Source organism: Pollicipes pollicipes, unplaced genomic scaffold (assembly GCF_011947565.3).
Source record: "Pollicipes pollicipes isolate AB1234 unplaced genomic scaffold, Ppol_2.1 Scaffold_3447;HRSCAF=4054_pilon_pilon_pilon, whole genome shotgun sequence".
Lineage (NCBI taxonomy): Eukaryota > Metazoa > Arthropoda > Thecostraca > Pollicipedomorpha > Pollicipedidae > Pollicipes > Pollicipes pollicipes.
Genome location: NW_023596297.1, coordinates 37,486,158 through 37,503,564, shown reverse-complemented (window position 1 = coordinate 37,503,564; position 17,407 = coordinate 37,486,158). Strand labels below are relative to the sequence as shown.

Below are 17,407 nucleotides of genomic sequence, written 5' to 3'. Positions count from 1 at the left end.
CATTCACAAAAGACGGAACTTATGAGCTCGTGACTGATGCTTCAGCAAACAGACATTTATTTCAAGTTGGCATGGACGTAATATCAGAAACCTGACAAAACTATTTCGTTTTTTAACATCTTAGGCCATGAAAGTGAAACAGAATACATTAATACGCGCTCGGGTGGGGGGGGGGGGGGCAAATTGACCCCCCCCCCCACGGGCTTTTCCCCAATCTGAACGGCGCGGCGTAGCCGCGCCATATTTTGCATGGCTGTAGAAAATTGCACAGCGGATCGTTTGACATACAAATTTTACATGTACCTTGTAAGGTCGCTGACCTGTGACAGATCAAAGTCAGCCCATGGTTTCAGCGAAGGCAATTTCTAGGAAATCGTTCAATCTGATACAACAACGGAGTGTTTGACGAAGACATACATATCTGAGATGCTTTCCTAGGCACCACGAATATTGAATGCGCAAATTACGTTGACCTAAGGTCAGGTATGATGGTTAGACCAAGGTCAAAACCAACCTGATTTATTACTCTAAGGGTTGCTGTATGGGATAATTGCTGGTGCTCATTTCGAATTTATTGACAGCAGGAACCACATTATACATTTTCAATTGACTTTTTAGAGGTCAGAACAGGCCACTGACCTCAGACGACCTGGGTCGAACCTTTTGTTTTAGGAACATACTGCCTGGCGTAATCTTTGTCACTTATTCAAATGAAAATGCAGAGCAGTCTTGCATCACTTTGGTCACCGTGACCTTCAAAGGGTCAAACAAGGTCAGTGACTTCAAATGGGCTTGTGACCTTTTGCTCAGACAGTTGCTGGTTCTGGGGGTGCTTTGGAGACCAGCCTGGAATCTGATCTTGTTTGACTTTATTCGACCTGAAGGTCATGACCTAGGGAGCTGAAACCTTAACCCAAGTGAGTTCACATATAGGTCAAGACACCCTGTAAATTTGGTGTCTCTAGCTTTCTTAGTTCCCGAGACCTCAGATGGGGGTTCAAACTGACCCCCCACACCCGAGCGAAGGGTATCTAGCCGGCCAACCAGGCGCGTGTTAAAGCACAGTAATTTCATGACAGTACTATGAGCATAACAAATTACTAACACCAGTAATTTGATGCTGCACTTTTCAATTCCCTTTCACAGCACTTTTCAAACAAAACAAAGCAAAGGAATTCAATAACAATATAACAACAGAAAATTCAACAAGCATAAAACACTCAAACCAAAAAACATTGGACTCCCACACATCAGCCCATCACCAAGTCAAACGCCATAGACATACTTCCGGCTTCTGTTAAGGTGGGGTCAGGGAAAACAAACATTTTGTCACTGCTTCTTACAAAATACCATGGCTTATTTCCATGAAAGTAGCCTATGCCTAACCTACACAGGCCTTACATCATCTCATCCTGTATAACCTGTTTGTATCACATCAGCAGTTGTGAGTTACTGATTCTTGCACAATTCCTATTGCCACTTGTCATGCACTTGACCAACTTAACCTAACTTAGAGTAGTCCATATGATGAACATCATCTCAACTCACCTGTGTGTTGACAGCAGCACTTGTGATAAAAACATGATATTTAAAGCTAGTTTTTGAATGGTTTCAACTTGGATTTTTTTCCGTTCATTTGTGCATGCTTGTTGATACCACACAAAGTTGACAACGCACAAATCAAAACACTTTAAATCACTTTGAACAACTTATTTTGATTGCCATGGTTAGCATATGTCAAGGGCAATGATGGGTATGCTCCACAAAACAATCTCTCGTCTCCAAAAATAACATAACTTTTAGATGACCATGCCAGTATCGCTGCTTGCCTTTTCAGCTGCAGCAAATGCATCCATTTGGGCTTGTTTATTCATATTTGATGACAAAGTTTGAGACGTTGGCTTCATCTTTTAAATGGTCTGACTATTTGTTACATAGCAATATTTAACTCATATTATAATTGCTATGCAGCTTACAGTATCCCTGTGTTAAAAATATAGTGCATATATACAACAGTCATTTGCCAGTCAGCAAACCATGACAACTATAGAAAACATCTGGTTAAAGCAGCCATGAGGGGCCACTTCAAGAAATTTGGGGCAAATAACCAAGAATGTGGAACAAAATAAGCCCATTGCATGCCTTGTGTTATCATAATTTGTCTTATAGCAAAACTCGATGCATTAAAGCAGAAAATGGCTAACTCTGGTTACCAATCATGTGTTGAAGGCAGGTAAGGTAAGCAATTACTTGGTCCACAGGAGACTTACCGGCTTCTCGCTGCTCCCCAAAAACAAAAATGCAGTACCTTTTACATGGTCTGCTGGCAGACAGTCATCCGAGTCACCCCCCAAATATAAATATCAATCATGCCTACCAATGAAATGTATGTATGAAATACGTACAAGCTTGCAGTTGGAGCATCTTGCAGAGAAATCGTCAACATTTTAAGCAGCAGATGGTACCTCTAAAGGCAATCGAAAAGGAAGGAAGAATAAAGTGGTATCACACTGGTATGATATCAAGAAAAACAAAAGTAGCTAAATAAATATAAAGACTTGTACTTTTCTCGCAAAATTTTGCAACCAGCTGATTTGACTTAAAATCTGTTAAAAGAAGTGCTCAAATGGTGATATTCATCTTGTAAGTACAATTTAAAAGACATTTCTTGAACTTTTCACTCATGCATTTCGGGAGTGATGCATTTAGTGGTCAAGTTTCCTCGGGAAAAAAGAAGTACGTGGAGTAAAATGCTCTACCAGTCCTTGCTGGTGTTTGCACCAGGCTCTACTTCCATGGTGCTGGCGGTGAGACCAAAAAAAATAGGGGATGAGTGAAAACCTTGCATTTGGCGCACAGCTGCAAATTGTCATACATGTTGCAAACAAACCAAACTTAATGCGTGCAAGCGGCTGGGGTCGCTGGGGTACTTGGACTTGGAGGTACCTGGCGCTCTTGCTCTGTGCATACATAGACATGATTCAGATGTAGGTGAGGCAGGACATAGCCATAGGTGTCCCAGGAGTGAAAAATTCACATAAAATATGGGGAAAAGGGGTGAAAATTCCTCCTCATAGGGTGTTGCTTTACACCCAAAGTCGGCAATTCTAGGACGCTGCCTACAGGCGTCGTCCAACAAGAGTCGTTGTCCTGCAGACGTCGCTGTGCAACATGCGTCGTTGTCCAACATGCGTCGTTGTCCCACAGGCGTCGTTGTCCAACAGGCGTCGTCGCCAGTGCCCACGACAGCGCCACAAGCACCGTGGACCAGGCATGCGCGCCGAGCACCGTGGCCGCCCGCTCCATGGACCCTCGGCGCCGCCAGTCATGCACGAGGCGCGACGATTCGCCGCCGGAAACAGCACCACTCCGGGCCAACACACCGATGCACACACTACATGCACCAGCACCGGAGAGGCAGAGACACCGCAGCCGGCACTGGCCGCCGCGACCGCGCCCCCGCGACAGGTGGCACCCCCGGCCGGCGGCACCGCCGCCCGCTGCTCAGGCCCGCGCGGCCCGCGCAACACCAGCTCCGGGCGGCCCGCCGCCGCCGTGGGAGTCGGAACCTGACCCGCCGCACATGGCGGCACCCCTCCCACGCCAGGCCGGCCGGCTTGCGCTCCGAGCGGCCGAGCGCCCGCGTTAGGTCCGGCCAGCCGATCTGAGCGAGACGGCGGCGGCCCGGCCCGGCCCGAGCAGGCGCGCAGGCCGGCTATTTGCGGCCGGCGCCGTCCCCCGGCCCACAGTTTCCGGTGCGGCGCCCCCGGCGCCCGGCCCAGCACCACTTTCGCCGTGCGCGAGCGGGCGCGCATCTCCCGCCGGCCGCGGGCGGCGCGGCGGCGTACCCGGCGCGCCGCCACTTTCGCCAGCCGGCGGCGGGGGTGCGATATCCTGCGCGGCGGCGAGTCGCCGGCGGCGGGGAGCGGCGGCCGCCGGAGGACGCGGTGCCGCCGCGGAAGCTGTCGCGGCGGCGGCCGGGGACGACTCCGGCACGCGTGACCGCCACGCCACGGCATCGGCGGAGCGCGGGCACGGGCGCGGGCGCGGCACGGCAGGGCGGCGGCGTCTCCACATCGTCGAATTCACACCGCCAGCGTGCCGCCTCCCCTCCCCCCCCCCCCCCCCCGGCTTTAATTCCTTCGCATGATCTTGCACAAGAGCGGGGGAATACAGGATCGGCGCTGTGCTGTGACGGCATTCGTGGTCGGAGGGTTGGTTCGGGTCGGACGATTGTCCCGACAACAATGCGATTGCGCAGGGAGAGCACGCCCGCGTGACAATCCCGCCCGTCTATCGGTTTATCACATGAGAATGCGATGACCCTGGCATGCATGATAACAGCCGAGGTGTCGGCCATAGCAGCGCCCATCGACAACGGAAAACCGAGAGCTAATGGTATCTGTCAGGCGACGGCACGAGGGACCACCACGAACCACACCCAGGAATGGCGCATGAACTCGGAGTTGGGGCTGACGCTCCAGTCCAGGACTTCGGAGCTGACACTCGGTGTCAGGTCTGCGGATTCGACTCTGTCAAGTCTCTCATGACTGGTAACCAGACCCGACGCTCAGTGAAAACTCGGGGACCTTACGGCTCGTCACTGACTTCCACTCTCAGGACTGAGATTGAAACTGGGAACGGAGGCTGACGCTCACACCTGGAATTGACGGCCGGCCACGGCCCCAACCCGACAGAGCAAGACAGCGTCTCCGTCAGGGCAAGTGGGTGCTCAGCTGCTGTAGGCCTGGCACATCTCCATAAACTGGTTTGCTTTCGGACGAAGCGAGGCATCCCAAAAGACCAGATTGATATTTTAAAAATGGCGTCCAACTAACGCGCTGAATAAAATTATTGCGACACCACGGACCGTTTTATAAAAACAAACATCTTGCTTCAGTCTGCACGCGCGATCTTTGTCAGCTACCATGGCGAAGACAATAACGCGAAAAGTCACAGGCCATTGTGATGACACAGGTTCAAGTCCCCGTCCGTCATCGCTTCTCCCTGGGAACACCGAGTTCCGCGACGACTCCAGAGTGACAGACTCCACTCCATTCCCCTGGAAAACAGCCGGCCAACACTCCGCCCCGAACACCAGTCTCGACACAGCCTGTCAGCCCAGCAGCCGGCCGCCCGGGCCGCCCCGCCACCGGTCGGCTAGCGCAGACCGGCACAGGGTCGTCGCCCCGCCCCGCTGCACCGCCCGAGGACCGTGCCAGGCCACGGCCGGCGAGCGCCAACAATGGGCCACGCCGCGCACGGTCGCCGCGTAACGGCCGCCGCCCGACGTACCGACGGCGGTGCAGTTGCGGCGTCAGCAGCGAGCGCGGCCACACCACCAGCCGGCCGCACAGGCACTGACTGGGCCCAACCGGACGCACCTGAGAATCGATAGGCGCCGCGGCGCACGGCCGGCGCGCCGCCTCCGCTGCCTGCACGGCGGCGTGGGCGCAGACCACCAATGGGGAGCGAGCTGCCCCCACCTGAACTGGACGGCGCGACTGGCGACGGCGTGGGCGATAACGACCAATACAGAACGAGACCCCTCGAGCGGAAATGAACAGGAAGAGTGCCGGCGGCGCAATATAGGGAGCAATATATATATATATATATATATATATATATATATATATATATATATATATATATATATAGCCACCAATAGGGAGCAGGCTAACTCAAACTGGTCTCGCCCAGGCGGCTTGACGATGGCGTGGCGGGAACGACCAATTCGGAGTGAGCACCGTAAGATCACCTGGCCCCAGCGACTGCCGGCTATGTGGGTGGCGCAGCCGTTGTCGCGCCGGCGGTTCGAAACTAACCTGATCTCAACGAGCTACGATAGGGCGGATGAGAACGACACACGAGGCGCCGACCCGCCCCGCGACCTGAACCGACACAGACGAGCAACGGTGGCGCCGGATGGGACGGCCCATATCCAGCTGGGACACACTACCTGGCCTGGCCTGCCCTCACCCATTCGCTAGGCGATGCTAAGCCGAATAGCCTCCAGTCCACTGGAGCCAAGAGACCTGACCCGACTACTCTAAGGAGACACCCACAGCCCCGGGCAACTGACCTGAATACCTAAAACCGATCGGCGAGGCCACCTGGCGGGTTCGTCCGCGCCGCACATGCGCCGCAAACATGCCGAGCGACCTTCCTTCTGCGTCGCGCAGCGAGCACTCCCACGCTGACGACCTCTGCCGGTCGGGGCAAGCCGGCCGCCACAGGTCATGGCCGCGTCAGTGTTCTCCACAGCCGGGCGTCAGTGTTCCCAACACCGGGTGTCAGTGTTCCCAACACCGGGCGTCAGTGTTCACCACTCGACGTCAGTGTTCCCGCCACCGGGCGTCAGTGTTCTCCGCCACCGGGCGTCAGTGTTCCAAATACCGGGCGTGCGTGTTCACCACCTGACGTCAGTGCTCACCACCACCGGACGTCAGTGTTCCCCACCAACGGGTGTCGGTGTTCCCAACCACCGGGCCGCAAACCACGCGATACACCCGCCACCGGAGACGAAGAGCTTCGCGGTCACGGCCGCTGGCGGACGCCCCCCCCCCCCGTATCGGGCGCCATGTTTAATGCAGACCAGGAATGCTCCATCCGGCGGTCAGTGACGGCAGGTGGCGCCCCGCGCGATCCAGGACAAAGAGGCCCGCTTTCCTCGCGGCCCCCAGCGGTGCGTCACTCAGGAGCGAGGGGGCCTGCACGAACCTCCGGTAAAACTGCTCGATCCTACAAAAGTGACGAGCGTGACGCCTCGGGTTCCCGCTGCATGCCGACTGCATCGATGGAGCGCACCAGCCACCAGTATCGACGCGGCATTTGCACCGGGGACGGCCTAGTGTCACCTCACCCTGGCGGCAGGACGGCGGTGCGGCGCGGCGCCAGACGGCCGCGAGCGTTTGCAGAGCCTTGGCCGACCGGGCGGGCTCGGCTGGATGGCTGCAGCCTTCCCAGGCGGTCGCCTGCCGCCGCCGCCGCCACCGCCGCCGGCGCCCTTGAGACGGGCGGCGGCTGCAGCGCTCCCGGTCCGCCCGTGGAGACGCGGACGTCGGTCGCGCGCCGCTGCCGCGCCGCCCCTGGACGCGGGCGGTCACTGGTCGGGACGGCCGGCGCCCTGCCGAGGCGCGGAGGGACGGACACTGTCCAGCCGCCGGGCGCCCATCATCACCGGAGGCCGTCTGTCGAATCGCCGGATGCTCCGCGGAGAGGCACGCCGCTGGGGAGGACGCCGCCAAGTCGTTCTCATGCCCGGCGTCGGCAGCGGTCACCAGGCAAGGTCACTGGACACCCTGCTGATGCACCGAGAGCACTCCTGAGACGATTCACACCCATCACGGTCGGAGACCACCGGCCAGAACCGCCGAACGTCCTGCACAGGAGCGGCGCGGGAGAGGAGACCGCCCCTCTGCCCACCAGCCGAGGCCGCCGGTCGGGTTTTGGGGACACCTCGACGCCGGCGCTGCGGACGCCTGACGCCACCAGTGTCCTGTGTGGCCGTGACGGGCACGGCGGAACGGCGGGGGCTCCCTGCCCTCGCGGCCGGCGAGCGCCAGCCGCGGCGCCACGACGTCGGACCCACACACCCGACTGAAGACTGGAGTCGTTTGCCGAGCTCATCACACGTGTGCCACCCGCCTGCATCCATCTCAAGCCGCCTGTCTATTGAACGCCTCGTCGACGGCCTGGGTAGATCCGGGTCATCGAGACATGGCTGTTCAGACGTCGGACGCGAGTGCAGGGGCACTCCTGTCGGAGCGACACGGAGCCTGTCGGAGCACTCAGGCACTCCTGTCGGCACGGAGCCTGTCGGAGCGACAGGACAAGCCGCCCGCCTCGCTCTCCAGCCCGGAGCGGCGGCGCGGATGGCTGATGACACGTCTCACAGATCCAGCCTGAGGAGCTCCTCCAGCTGATTGCCAGCATTACCCCAGCAACGACGTCTTCCGCCGCGGCGCGTCCACCGCCGCGAGTCTGTGATTGGATGACATCGACCCCCGCCGGCTGCGCCACAGCCCGCCCTCCCTTCGGGGGCAGATTAGTCGGCGGTCCACGCGCCGCGCACCGACTCTGGGCTGGTCGGCGAGAAGCGCACGAGCTGCCGTCGGAACTGCTTGCCGACTGCAAGTAGACACAGACTGGTAGGCTCATCGCGCCGGCACCGCGAAAACGTCGGCAAACGGCCGGCTGCGGAGAGAGCAGAAGTGGGCCCTTCACGGCTGCAATGCGCTGCACCGGCGGAATTCCAAAACTCTTTTTCTGCGGTGAAAAGAGCCCGTTTGCAAACTAAGAATGCGAAGGATGCTGGCAAAGAGCCGTCACCGCGTCTTATTTTTGTTATTCTTAGCCTTGCTGCAGCGCTAACGAGGAGGCACGGGCTTCTGGAATTCCGATGAAGTGATCGACCGCTCCACTCGCCTGGGACTGCTCCCACCTAACCTCCGACTGCAACCGAGTCAATATTGACAGCGTAATCAGTCCTCTTCGGCCGAGCCACCGCCTAACAGCGCTATCAGTCCTCTGGGGCCGAGGCACCGCATCGACGCGAGAGCGCCAGCCAGCCCGGCGACAGTTACGCCGTGCGCGCGGACCAGGAACCAGAAAAGCACCGTTTGGTGTCGAGTCTGCCGCCCCCGGTAAAAACGCCGCCGCGCCGGACCCTGCCGGGCGCCGCGGCGCACCGGACGTCGCGCTGCACCCCAACCTTGCCGCCGCCGACCCGGCCGGCGGCCGTCGCTTCAGGATGCGGGACACGTGTTTGTTGTGGCACCGGCGGGAGGTCCGGCTCGGGTGCCGGCTGGCGGCGAGGCGGCGGCCCTGAGCGGCGTGGTACTGAGGGCTGGCGGCGCCGGCCGGCGGGTCACGCGGCCCTGCCGAGCTTCTGCCGCGGGGCGGTGTCACTGAGAGGATCTCTGAGCTTCCCACGTATGGTGGGGACGCAATTATTACACCAGCACCCTCCCCCCCCCCCCACCTCCCCCACCGCCCCAACGCAACTCCGCCCTCCCCTCGGGACCAGGAAGACCACAAACCGTACGGCGAGGTCACATACAGCGTTCGATATCCGCAAACTTCTACACGTCACGGTTTGATGTTTGGAATGCGCTGTGATTCATGACAACCTTGGACGGGAACGCGAATACAAAGGTTGCAAAGCTCCATTTGAGCCTGAATGATGTACGGCGCCTCGTACAGTTCAGGCGTACACCATAAAGCATGAATATGCAGTGGATCCAATCAGAAGCAGCAGCCGTTCTAGACATCAATCTCAATACACAGTCGCCATTGTGGATATGTGGCCCGGTAGCGTGGCGAGCGGCCGCCCCACGCCACCGAGGAAGCCGCAATACGCGGCCTCAGGGTAGCAGCGCTGCGCGGTCCGAGCGGATGTTTCTCAGCGCCGTAACACCCGTGTTACGCCGCTCCGGAATGACTGTGTTACGCAGATTCGGCAGCCGGCAGTCCATGCTCACCGGCCAAGCAGCCACGCCACGCGGCGCGGCTAGCGGGGCGGCCAGCAGGGACCGGGTGTCGGCCTGCCATCGCTGGCCGAGTTCTGTCGCTGGCGGATAATCGGCGCGCGGCGGCGCCAGCCGGCGGCCGCGCCAACTGCCGTACGCGCGGCACCGTAACGCGCCGCGGACGGGACCGCCCTCGGCCGGCGGCGCCGCTCCGAGGTCACAGCCGGCCGGGGTCGGCCGCCGCTGACAGGGAGTCCCGGTGCCCACCCCTATCGGCCGTCAGTAGCGGCCTCGGCGGGCATCTGCCGGGGCGGCAGCGGCGGCCGTGCGGAAGCAGCCTCACTTCCGCCCGACGAGCGCGGACGCCAGCACGGCCGCCGCTGCCGTACCAAGCTCGGTCAACCTGTACGTCGTAACGAGATGACATGCAATAGTGCGAAAAGATCAGGCATCTACACAGGAATCGGCCGGAACGCTTTGACGAAGCAGCCAAGTCAGACGCGGCCAGACCATCCCTTCTTGCGCCAAGCTAACAGATACCTTCGGCACCTCCGACGAATGTCACTCATTGTTAAAATGAATGGGAAAAATATATTGCATGTGCTCCCACCCAACGGACACTGGCAGGACATACCAGACAGGACATGTAAAATCCCGGCGGGTGGGTTCAGTTTTGAAGGCCATCCGAACCTTTCCAAAGTGACGTTGATAGTGATATAGTTGATAGTTGATAGTGCCGAGATCGCTCCAGAGAGAAGGGAACCGGACCGAGAGCCGACGGCACCCCAGCCACTCGGTCACGGCCGCAGTACATGCCGGACGCGACCCCAGTCTGCACAGCCGTCACCCGCCAGGCCTTGGGCCCGTGTACGACGACAACAGCGGCGGCCGCCCGGGACGGCGGGGTCACCGGTCTGACCCCGGGGCGCCCGGCCCCTCTCACGCCCGTCGTATTGTCTCGGCGCAGGCGGCCTCCGTGTGCCGAGAGCAGGGCGCGGCGGCGCCCACTGACGCGCGCTGGCAACGGCCGCCCGCCCACCGGCCGGCAGCCGACCGACCCAGCCACGACCCTGCCCAGCCCGGCCCGGCCAGACCTGTCAAACTGAGCGACGGCGGTGGCCGACAGTAGATCAATGGCGGACACTGCACTCGGCCGGTGGTCGCGGTCCGACCGAGCAGGCAGCGGCCCGCAGCGGCGCCGCCCCGCGCCGCCGCCGGCACGGCTGCGCCCGCCGCGCCGGCGACACCACCGGGCCATCCGCGAGGACATCGCGCGGCACGGCGCGGCGCGGCGCGTGCCTGGGCCAGATCGAGGCCGGCGGTGCCGTGACATTCCTCCGGCGCGCCGCCGGGTCTCGGTGCCGTGCTTCCGCCGCACATCACGCGGAGTCGCGTCATGTCACGCGCGCGTAGCTCGGTAGCGCGGGGAGGGGAGCGGCACAGGGAGGGGGAAGCGACCGGCCCCGCCAGGCGCGGTCTCACGACAGGGCCGAACAGAGACGCGTTGGCGGGCTGCGATACAGAGTCAGATAGTCAGGGTTTCGAAACAGGCCGCAGTGGCTGTCTTTTTCACTATTTGTGCCTGCCAATCGGATATTCAAAATGGCCGGATGCTGTCCATAGCTGAATGCGATCACTGAATTTCATTTGCATATTGGCCTGCAACTGTCACAAGTTTACATGAGTTTACGATCGGATCCCTGGCGGTCGACGGCGGCCTTCTCACGCACGGGGCGTGGTTCACCGCCGGTCGCCACGCCGTGCCAGTTGGCAGCCAGGCCGACCGCGCGCTGTCCCCCGCTTGGAGCAGCCACCGCGTCGGCACCCACACGCTTCCGTGCCACCCGCCAGAGGGCTTCCGTGACGCGCCGCCGCGAGGACTTCCGCCACCGGAGCCAGCTTCCATCGCCGGGCGACGGCGAAGGCCGCACCGGCGCCGGCCGTCCAGCGGGGCGGCGCCCGGGCGCGCTGCCAGATCTGGAGCACAGCTGTTGCCGCGTCGGCCGGCCGAGGTGACGCCGCGCAGATGGCCGGCCGGCTATGACGTCATCGGCGGCCGGCCGCCGGCTCCGCCGCGTCGGCGAGGGACGCGCCACCGGGCTGCCCTCCACACGTGCCGGCGCCGGCCGTAACGTCAGTTCGTGCGCCTGTTGCCCTGTCCGCCGCCGGGGCATCGGCAGCGTGCCACGCGGCGGTGCGTGCCGGCGGCCGAGCGCGCCGACGCCGGCGCCGCCGAAAACCTGGCATCGCGCCCGCCCGCTGGACAAAGGCCAGGCGGCGGCCGCGCGTGAGACTGCCTCCGCCGGCGGCGACGTGACTGATCTTCGCAGAACACACGGTGATTCAGGCTCGGCCGCCGCCGGGACCGCCGCGTCACCCGTGCGCCGCCGAGCCACCTCTGGGCGGCCGTGACGTCACGCACGGCTCGGCGAGCGCGACACCGGCACAGGATGAGCCGCTTCCGGTGGGGCTGCCCCGCGGCGGGCAACGCGCCGCGGCAGAGCAGGCAGACGGTGACGTCACGTGTCAGCTGCCGGCCGGCGGCGCTGCCGCTGTATCGCCGCTGCACGGCTGCAGATTAGGCGCCGTTGGTAGGCAGCGGTAGCCGGCGGCGGACCCAGACGACCCCCGGCCGGCGGAGGGCGGAGGCTCGTTCACAGGGCTGGTGGCGATGGCCGTTTGTGCGGGCGGCGCAGCGGCTTTCCACGGCCCAGCCAGTCCCCACGCCTCGGCCGCGGAGCGAGCTTGCTGGCACGGGGAGCACGCCAGACGGGCAGCCGTTCCCCGCGCCGCCGGCCGGCCGGCAAACGGACGTCGCCCCCGGTTTTTGTCGTCCATAACATGTGGCGGCGACGGTGACGGCAGCGGGGCGGCCGCGGTGGCGGGCGAGGCGGCGGCGGCGGCCGGCACCGCGAACAGGGGGGACCGCTGTCAAGGTCAGACGTCAGCTGAGGCGGTGGCCCCGCCCGCTCCCGGACACGACCGCGGCGGCCCCGAGGCCCGAATCGCGTCGCTCCCCGCCGCCGACCCGACTCGACAGCGGCCGTGACTCACGTGTGCGTGCGCGTGATCGATATTCGCCGCAGCTGCACGCCGTGCACCGGCCAGGTACTCACCTGTCGGCCGCGGGGACAGCAGTCGGGCGAGGTTCGTTCCTGGCGCGCCGCGCGCGGTCAGCGTCACCCGCGGACGTTCGCAGTCGCACAGTCGCCTCCTGCGGACACGCCCGGACGTCACGGCTGGCGGTGGGGGACGTCGGGAGCACGTCGCCGACCGTTCCTCCACCCTCGCTGACTCTGGCCTGACTGCCTCACCAACCGGCGGCCGGCAGCGGCGGCGGCGGCGGTGGCGGCGGCGGGCCGGATCGATAGTGGCCGCGGAGCGGCGCGATAGTCGATCCTCCGCTGTGGCGGTACTGAGAGGGACACGCCGGGCGGCGCGCGGGTGCAGCCTTATCCAATATCCATATCTCGCGGAATGGTATCAGATTTAAAGGTCGATGGGGGGGGGGGGCTTCGACGATCCCGCCAGTCAATCACGTTGTGCAGCGTCTAACTTGCATGACTTCATGGCAAGCGAGTCATGTGAGCGTTAACGGTGGGCATTGCTCCCGATCTTTTAAAGTTCTTTGACAGTTGGAAGGTTAACAATGCACTCCAGCAGACTGTTACGCTACGGTTCGAACTTCGCGATAAGTTTTCCCAGCTCTGGATCAGGTTCACGGATTCGCGACGTTCAAAGGAGCGACGACCTCTGGCTGTGGACGGGCCGTGAAAACTCCACGCCATTATAGGTATCTATCATAAATATTAAGCTGGTTTGGCAATCGTCCCATTAACGACACTCTCGCTACCAATTCAAGGCTGGGTGTCTCACAGATTCGACACCGTAGTTGCCATAAAGAACCACACATTCGAGGACAATCGCTGTCCTGAAACAAGGAAAGCGGCAGGAGAGTGCACAATAGAAACGTTTCCTCCTGTCCGCTGACCTTTCACTGTCAGACCTGTTCCAGTTCCTCCCTTCGTCACTTTCTCAATGCTGACGCACACAGGAAAGCGCACGGTCGCTTATGACACCACCAGTCTCCAATTTACCGGCTTTATTTGAAATACCGGTAACACGTGCCGGTTCCAACTAAACAAGGGCGATATCAGCTCCCCTTGAGTACCATATCAAAGCACGCGTAGGGCGTGTTTTTGAGGTCCGTCCCATATCCGTGTGAAGCCCATCCGTACCGAGCAGCTGGGTCCGTTCCGGCCCGTCGTCCGCCGCGGAGGCGGCCACTTGGGACGCAGCGGCCGGCGGCCGTCGGGCCGATCACCCACGTGCGCTAATTGGCGGCGACAGGCGGCCGGAGCGGGGCCGGCCCGGACCGTCCATTGGGCGGCGCCTCGGGCCACCGTGGACAGATCGTCCGGCCGGTACACGCCCCGTGCCAGCCAGCGGCAGCACAACAGCTACGCCGTGTATTGAGCGATGCAGCGCCCGGTGCGGTGTGCGTACGGATGGGTGGGGGTACCCCTACGGCTACGATGCTGGTTATCTCTGGAGCATGGGCCACCGGCCAATGCTGAATCCCAATGAAAACCTTCAAATGTCGCCAGTATGGTGGCGTGGAAGAGCATGATAGAGGGACGGAGTTGTCCTGAAACGTCACCACTGTGGTGTTTCTGTACGATATTGGTGTTAAGAAGTGACACAGGTTACTAGTTACGTGCTTCAAGCTGTCAGATTCCTTGTATCGGAACATGTCTTAAGGGATTCAGTTTACCGACACATTGTATTCAGTTCGGAACGTGGCATGTTATGGAATACTGAGATTAGCATACCAACTAGCACAAAAATACAAAAACCCGTACACAACAGATGCAGCAAAATTCATTAGTGTAAGGTGCTTGCACTCAACGCTGCAATAATTTTGCAGTTTCGTACTTGGCGTGAGCGCGAGGCATTAGTAATCCGAAAATGACAGTAATCGGCTCGTGGCGTTATTGCCGAAGACCAAACGCGACAGTAACAGCCAGATTTGCTGCCTATGAATACTGCTGTTGGAACCATCGGAATCCGAACCTTTCGGTAGTTTCAGAAAAAAACAATGAGGATAAAATTGGAAGGCCCATTTTCTTTCCATATATTGGATTAGTCATCAAAAAAGTTAACGTGAGCGAACAAACAAAAAGTTTTGTTGTTACAACAAGCAGCCAACTGACATTCCAAACAGAAGCTTTTAAAACTAAACAAGCCGTGAAAACTGACAAGCGCAACCGTACCGGCAATAAGAACTGCAGAAGCGAGGGCCGGCGCGCACAGACCACCAAATGCTCCCGTGCCCAAACCATGGGGCCCACCACCAACCGCGGGGAATTTTTTAGGAATTACGTCAAATTTCAACCGCCAGCACAGACAAAGACGTGACGTGACGTGACGTGACGTGACGTGACGTGACGTGACTTGCACGTTTTTGGTGAAAGTACCGGTTACAACTCAACAACGGTGAAATAACCATCTCCAGCGTATCTCAAAACTGCCCGAGTCAGGTACGTCAGCAAAAGACCAGGGTCAATCCTTTAAGTCGCTTTTCAATGTAAGGAACTGTACCCTAAAACGGAATCAAGGGGGTCATGAAAACTAGACATGTGTTTAGGCTTGTTTGTTGTCGCCAATGTCCATCCAAACCATTTGCGTTCTTTACAGTGCTCGGTCATAATCCACAAAACTGTACGTCATTGCCGATCCGCTAAACGCGTTCATTTACACGCGCCCGGGTGGCCGGCTAGATACCCTTAACTCGGGTGGGGAGAGGGTCAATTTGACCCCCCCCCCCCCACCCTGGGATCTCGGGAACAAAGATAGCTAGAGACAAAAAATTTCAGGCCATGTTGATATGTCCAAAAATAAAAAAATAATCAAAAGTGACCCAAAAACCTAGACAACTGTTTCTGAGCAAAAGGCAACAAACTCATTTAAGGTCAGTGACCTTATTTGACCTTTTGAAGGTCATGCTGACAAAATCATACAAGACTCCTCTGGGTTTTGCAGTTAAATAAGCGACAAAGATTACGCTAGGCTGTATGCTCCTAAAAACAAAATGTCAACTGGGGTCATCTTGGGTCAATGGCCTATTCTGACCTGTAACACGTCAATTGAAGATGTATTATGCGGTTCCTGCTATCAATAAATTCGAAATGAGCACCAGAAACTATCCCATACAGCAAGCCCTAGAGTAATAAAACAGGTTGGTTTTGACCTTGGTCTGACCTTCATACCTGACCTAAGGTCAACTGAACTTGCTCATTCAATACTTGTTTTGCCTAAGAAAGCATCTCAGAGATGTACGGCTTCGCCAAACACTCCGTTGTTGCATCAGATTGAACGATTCTCTAGAAACTGCCTTCGCTGAAACCATGGCCTGACTTTGACCTGCCATATGTCAGCGACCTCACAAGGTACATCCAAATTTTTGTCAAGCGATCTGCTATTCAATTGTCTACAGCTATGCAAAATTTGGAGCGGACGCGCCGCGCCGTTCGGAAACCATTTTGGAAAAACCTTTGGGGGGTCAATTTGACCCCCACCTGAGCGCGTGGTAAATTTGGCAAGTCCGAGCAGGCTCATAGCTAGCCATTTTCGCACCAGTGCCAATTGCGAGCTAGCGCGAGACTACTGCACCGTGGAGCTCCATGAAAAGTATACCATCTAAAACGTCAATAAAAATCATTGGTATCAGTAGATGAATGTGTCTGATTTCATGGTATGGTTTTGGGCATTACCTCCATAACAACTGAGATCACTCACGCAAATTATTGCCTTGCTTGTCCCACACGGGACATAACATTTTACTGGAAATGCCCATTCCTCCCACACAGGATATCACATCTTACTTGTAGCGCCCATACCTCCCACGCGGTATATGACATCTTACTGGTAACGCCCATTCCTCCCATGCAGGATATACATGTTACTGGTAATGCCCATTCCTATCAACCATCTCTGTGGTGCAGCTGGTAGATCCCCGTGCCCATATCCTTAGTTCAAGCCTGTCTTTGGTATGTTCTTCCTCAACCAGCTACCACCCATAAGATGGCAGCAACTGAGGGGTGACTGCCCTGTTGAGATAAAGTAGCAACCAGCACCCACAGTGGGGGGGTTCACAGACGCAGTCTGCCTTTAAACTGATCCAGTGGTCCAAGGACCCCCCCCCCCGAGCACATGGCCCCACTCTGGCCCACCAGAGCAGGTCTCTAACCATTCCACCCAACTGATCTGCATAGGTCTGCTGTATTGCATGCTGTGGTGAGCATCCTGGCAAGAAGTACACTGCCAGGTACTTCCTGCCAGGTGTCACTGTCATTTGACACCTGGTTCAAGGTCCATTTGCTTAAGTGTCAAAAATAGCACATCTACCATGCACAGTGTGTCATCATGCAATTAACCCAGAAATTCCCCATAACATGGTCATGCATCTTAAACTATTGACTTGCCTTATATATTCCACTTAATAAAAAACCCAAGACACATTTGGGCAGGTAAGTGAAAGCAGGGTGAAACCACTTTCAAATTTTGCCATTAGATTTTCAGAAACTTGTGATTGACACCAATTATTTTTGCATTTCAAACCTTGACTCTAGCTTGAAAAAACATGTTCAAGCAAATCAAGGTCACCCTAGCTCAACAGTGTTGGCTCATTCCATACTTGTGACAACGTAACCCAGCCAGGCACAAACATGGAACTGAATCGTTCAAGGCACACTGGAAACTTTACAAGTTACTTGATAGGCATATGAACCTACAAGGCTGATCATTTACAAAAGGGCACCTGGGATGGATTTTTAAAATATTCTTAATGCTTTGCAGCACCAACCTTGGTCCCCTTACTTCAAGAACCTTTTGCATTTGACGCTTGTCCAGAAAAATGCAGTAATACCTCCACATGA

The 17,407-nt window shown here is 58.2% G+C and overlaps 1 protein-coding gene across 3 annotated transcripts in view; it reads right to left on the bottom strand.

The window, feature by feature from the left end:
* Rap1 (RAS oncogene family member Rap1) overlaps nt 1-17,407 on the bottom strand; it is a 30,044-nt gene that overhangs the window by 6,560 nt on the left and 6,077 nt on the right. The window contains exon 2 of one of the 3 annotated variants that reach the window (XM_037214832.1): nt 12,587-12,684. The gene's annotated coding sequence lies outside the window, so the exon portion shown is untranslated. Of the gene's footprint in view, nt 1-5,295; nt 5,317-12,586; nt 12,784-17,407 lie in introns of those variants that run through there. The other 2 variants (XM_037214831.1, XM_037214833.1) reach the window with 2 other exon arrangements.